Source organism: Eschscholzia californica, unplaced genomic scaffold (assembly GCF_041429995.1).
Source record: "Eschscholzia californica isolate CP2 unplaced genomic scaffold, dmEscCali1.0.p SCAF_4, whole genome shotgun sequence".
Taxonomy (NCBI): Eukaryota; Viridiplantae; Streptophyta; class Magnoliopsida; order Ranunculales; family Papaveraceae; genus Eschscholzia; species Eschscholzia californica.
In genome coordinates, this window is record NW_028238461.1 from 31,438,966 (window position 1) to 31,444,915 (window position 5,950).

At 41.9% G+C, this 5,950-nt stretch overlaps 1 pseudogene; it reads left to right on the forward strand.

The window, feature by feature from the left end:
* Positions 1-2,044: 2,044 nt before the first annotated feature.
* On the forward strand, positions 2,045-2,906 carry LOC147544138 (secreted RxLR effector protein 161 pseudogene; annotated as a pseudogene).
* Positions 2,907-5,950: the final 3,044 nt, after the last annotated feature.

Genomic DNA, 5,950 nt, shown 5'->3' on the forward strand with positions numbered 1-5,950 from the left:
AGTTTGAGTGAAAACATAAAATGTGTGGAATTTTCTCAGAAAAAAATCATCTCTCTCAGACATCTCGGAGAGGGGAAGATTTTAGAGAAAAGGTTCCATTCTATCTATCTAATCTAGAAGAAGGAGTTCTTCATCTCAACCGTCAAAAAGGTCCTAGCTGACTGAAAGAAGGGAGTTCAAGTTAACCATCGTTGTCTCAAGTAGAGGAGCTACACTTGAAGCTCTAATCATCCGAATATTGGTCGGGATTTAGTTCGTGGGAAAGCGAATAAGGTATTCTTCTTTCCTTCTAGTTCATCTTTAGTTCATGTATATGATCCTAGATAATCTAGTGTTAAACATATGATGTTTGAGATTCCGCTAACAACACTAGTTAGATGATTAGGGTAGTCTTAGAGACGTACAAAACCCAATACTCACATGGTGGGGGTAGATACATGTTAACCTTGATAGATGATTTTTCTAGGAAAGTATGGGTATACATACTGAAACGCAAAGATAAAGCATTCATCAAGTTCAAGCAGTGGAAGACCTTGATCGAGAAGCAGATAGGAAAGTCGATCAAATGCTTGAGGACTGACAATGACATGGAATTTTGCGAAAACGAGTTTAATAGATTCTATGAAGACCAAGGGACTGTGAGACACCATACTGTCAGAAAGACACCACAAAAGAATGGTGTGGCAGAACGTATAAACAGAACTCTATTGAAACGAGCTCGTTGTATGCTTTCAAATGCAGGGTTGTCAGAGGAGTTTTGGGTTCAAGCAGTGAACACAGCGTATCTGTTAAATATTTCTCCATGTACATCTATTGAGTGTAAAAATCCTAATGAGGTTTGGTCTGGTTATCTAGCAAAATATCAGAACTTGAAGATTTTTGGTTGCTCAGCTTATGCGCATGTTAAAGTAGGTAAGATAGTTCCGAGGGCTAAGAAATATGTATTTCTTGGTTATGAGCCCAACGTGAAAGGTTATCAGTTGTGCAATCCGGATGGAAAATCAAAGAAGTTTCTTATCAGTAGAGATGTTACTTTTGATGAGTTAGCCATGGTAACTCAGAAGGTACGTCTGTAAATGCTCTGAAGAGTGTCGTTAAACAGGTGGATGAAGAAGATCATGGTAAACAGGTGGAGTTTGAGATAAGCACTCAGGAAGAGGTTAGACCTCAAATAGATGAGCAAGCTGACGAAGCTGAACAAGAAGTAGTTCATTTACATTTAGTGTGGGGGGAAATATTGATGGAGGTGAGCCATGCACTTATCAAGGAGCTATGAGGACTGATGAATCAAGACAATGGTCTTTGGCCATGAATCAAGAGATTGAGTCTCTTAATAAGAACCAGGCTTGGGAATTAACCGAGAAGCCTAAGGGTCAGAAGATTGTTGGTAGAAAATGGGATTTCAAGAAGAAGGAAGAAATCTCAGAGGTGGAGGATGCACTATCGAAAGCACGGTTAGTAGCCAAGGGTTTACGTAGCGAGAAAGGATAGACTTCAATGAGGTATTTTCTCTTGTTGTTAAACATAGCTCTATTAGAGTATTACTTGTTATGGTTGCTTTGTATGATATGAAATTGGAGAAACTTGATGTTAAGACTGTGTTCTTACATGGGGAGTTGGAGGAACAAACTATATGCGTCATTCGAAGGGGTTTGAGATTCTCACGAAAGAAGGCCATGTCGGTTTGTCGAAGAAATCCTTATATCGATTGAAACAGTCTCCTAGGCAATGGTATAAGCGTTTTGATACCGTTGTTGTTGAAAACGGTTATGATAGAAGCAAATATGATAGTTGTGTATATCACAGAAAACTATCAGATGGTTCTTAAGTGTATCTAGTCCTATATGTGGGTGACATTATGATAGCTTCCAAGGATATGTCTGAAATTCACATGTGAAAGGATCAGTTAAAGGGTGAGTTTGAGATGAAAGACTTGGGTGCCTCAAGGAAGATATTGGGTATGGAGATACAGAGAGACAGATTTACTGGTAAATTGTTCTTGTCTCAGAAAACGTACATCGAGAAGGTGTTGGAACATTTTGGTATGACTGAGGAAAAACCTGTCGGTACTCCATTGACAGCACACTCCAAGCTTTCGGGTGAACTGTCATCGGCAACTAATGAAGAGACAGAGTGTGTGTCTCAGGTGCCTTATACTAGTGTAGTAGGTAGCATGATGTATGCTATAGTGAGCACAAGGCCTGATATTTCACATAATGTTAGTGTAGTCAACAGATACATGGGAAAATCTGGGAGAAATCATTGGCAGGCTGTGAAATACATACCGCGGTATCTGGGAGGAACTGCGGATGTTTGTCTAGTTTACGACAAAAGGGCTGACCCTTCTGGTTTGGTAGTTGGATTTATAAATTCAGAATTTTCAAGGGATCTTGAAAGGAAGAGATCACTGACGGGCTATACGTTTACACTATGCGGGAGTGCCATAAGTTGGAGAGCAGTGTTACAGTCAGTAATAGCTCTGTCTACAACAAAAGCTGAGTACATGGCAGCAACAAAGGCAGTGAAGGAGGCAATATGGTGAGTGGTTTAGTTGGTGATTTGGGTCTGAAGCAAGAGGTGACAAAGGTCTACTGAGACAACCAGGGTGCGATTAATTTGACCAAAAATCAAATGTATCACGAGAGAACTAAACACATTGATGTCAGGTATCACTTTATCAAAGACGTGATTGAAGAGGGGAAGATCACAATAAAGAAGGTTTTTACGATAGATAACCTAGCGGATATGTTAACCAAAGCAGTTACCACTTTAAAGTTTAAGCATTGCTTAGACGTGATTGGAATTTCCAGATGTTGAGCTCTTTAGAAGGAAAGCTCTGGCAGGGCTGGAGCGTCGATGGCTTAGAGGCCTTGAGCTATGATGGTGGTAGATTGAAGTCGAAATGAGCATATTCAAGTGAAGGCGGAGAATTGTTGAAAGTGTCTTGAATATGAGTTGATATCGAATCCAGTTTACGACCCACCAACCCGCTTACAAGGCATGGTAATTTTGGACCAGTTAGCGGAGCTAATTACTAAGACAGATCCGGTATGCAAAGCAGGACTCTGAGGCAGCGCTGATCTCCGAGACAGAGCTGGAATGCGGAGCAGAGCTTTTGTCGGTTAGTAGTATTAGGGTGTCCATGTGTATTTCAAATTTAGAAAGAGAGAGTCGGTGAGGCATTGGGATTAGGGTTTTGCTATATAAACTAAAATCCTAGGAGATATCTGATGATGCACAAAATGTCCAAACGACGTCAATAAGTCAAGAATAGACCAGAAGTCCAACGAGTCACCCGGCTTAAGACAACAGGACCGCTGAATCTTCAACGTACCACCTATGCCCAAAATTAGGAGGTCGGTTTGGATCAGCTAAGGGGTTCCAGACCTGTTTCGGTCAAGGCACAAGCAGATCAGTCATGGAATTCTCTAAAGGAGTAAAAGGGGTCCACGTAAGCAAGGCCGATGCCTTGCACCCTAAAATGAGAAGGAAAAAGCGCGCCACACGCTTACCGACTTAATCCCGATATCTTCCTAAAAATTTCAGACGGTTAAAGATCTTAAGTGTTTAAGCAAGTTTTGGCTTCAAGAGTATGAGGAGGAAACATCTCTTAGAAGATTTTTCACCTCGGCAGGATATCTACGAAATATCCTTGAACATAGGAACTTCTACTTATCCTAGATACGAGATAAACCAAAAGGGGAACCCTAGGAAACTTCCCTGAGCAGTGGATCACAACCGCCTTATCTACACATTCTATCTCAGTCGGTCCAATTTAGCCTATAAAAGGGACCCCCATCGTCTTCCACAAGACACGAGGAGTAACCACAACTTACCCCCCAAAAGGTTGAGTCAATATTCAATCTTTGACTGCAAAGATAAATCTGTCTGTCTTGAGCGTTGAAGCGGTTTCAGAACCCTCTGCAGGTTTTCCCTCTGGTTTCTAAGGAGCAAGGAGCGGAAGCAGGAAAAAGGAATCTCAATCAACCTGATGGAATATCTTTTCATAACGGACTATGTCATGCATCAAGTCCCTATTTCTTGATTGATTAATAGAAAACCATTTTTTACATCAGCAATTGGCGCTAGAAGGAAGGGATCTCTCCAGCAATATCATCAATTCGGTAACCCGAATCCTTACTCAATCTCGAACTAATCACATTTTTCTCATTAAGAAATCATGTCTTTCGCCGATCACACTCCCGAAGGATCTCAATCTATACTTCCTTCTTCGGAAGAACTCATGGCGGAAATCGAGTAACTCAAAGTTGAAGAGTTGCATGGAGGGGAGGAAGCAGAAAGAGTAGCGCATATTACGGTACCCGTCTAGATCGGAGACATCCCCAGTGAGGTAACGTATGTCGGCAACACATTAACTGAAACATAGAAAGAAGAGCTAAGCACTTTCCTAACCACAAACAGTAGGAAACTTCCCTAAACGGTGGATCACAACCGCCTAATATTGACCTTCTAAACACAGTCGGTCTACTTCGGCCTATAAAAAGGCTCCCCACCGTCTTCCACAAGACACGATCTCTCGACCAGAAAGATCCCCCCTTACATAGAGTTCCCACAAACTCGACCCCAAAAGGATCAAACACGATTCATTCTTTTACTGTAAAGAGCAACCTGGTTGTGTTGAGCGTCTGAGCGGTTTTCGAACCCTTTGCAGGTTTCCCCCCAAGAATCGAGGAGCAAGAGCAAGGAACAGGAGCGAGGAACCAGAGCTGGAACGAGGAGCGGGAGTAGGAAACAGGAAACAGGAATCGCAATCAACTTACCATAATATTCGATCATAACGGACGTTGTCATGCATCAAATCCCTTTTTCATGCTGATATAACGGAAGGCCATTTTTCGACATCAGCAGCTTCCTCAAGATATTTGAAATTCATTCCACACTGGAAGCTGGAAATCCCCATCTCTCAGTTCTGATTGGCTAGCTCGAGAATATTGCGGTCGGACTTCTGAAGCGAGAATTTGGCTTTCTTCCTCTGGGCAAGAAGACTAGGTTCCCTTTGCTTATAAGCTTCGAGCTGCTTCTCAAGAAGGGAAATACGAGTACTCAATTACGCATACTCCAGTGTAGAGTTAGACTTGCATTGCCTAGCCTTCAGCTTCCAAGAGTCTCTGTCAGCAATAGTGACCTTCAAGTCAGTGTTAAAATCTCGGCTTCCGCCTTGAAAGATTGGGTGTCTTGCTCAAATCACTGTTTCTCGCTATCCAGACGCTCCATCTGGCTCAAGTAAGAAACAATGTCCTGGCTAGCACGAGAGCCCTCCAACAAGACACCATTAGTCAAGATAGAAACAGATATTGATAAATCAAACCGAAATCTCCAACAGGAGCCAGAGGACAAACAAAGGAAAATCTCCCTTTGTAATATTTGGGAGTAGAGGGAGCAGAGAAAAAGGACCCCGCTATAGAGGCAAAATAATTCCAAAAATGATCAAAAGACTTAGCAAAAAAATCTGATCAAAAGCGTAAACTAACCTTTTGCTTCAGATAATGGCAGAGTAGAAAGAACGCCATAACCGTCATCACAACATTAGGGCTTAGTTGAAAAAGTTGAAGGTCGTAAAAGTTCAACAACTCCACAAAAAAACAAGGAAACAAGAGAAACAAACCCAACTTAAAGAAAACTTCATAAACACTGACGCGACGGTAGGAAGTAAAGACACCCCCGCTCATCGGGGCAGGGAGAAGAAGCGCAACGGTGGTAGAAATTGGATGTTCCACACGGAACAGATCAAGCTCTTCTAGGGTCGTCAGGCTTTGATAACGCCTTCGACCAGAGTAAGAGGAATTAGGAGCGGGAGCAACATATCTTTTGTAGAGAACAAGAGGAGAGAAAAATTTGCAAAAAACCGTAAAAAACGATGATCACAAAATCAGAAGTTAGAGAGATAAAAGTGATGATGCACAAAATGTCCAGACGTTGACTAACGTCT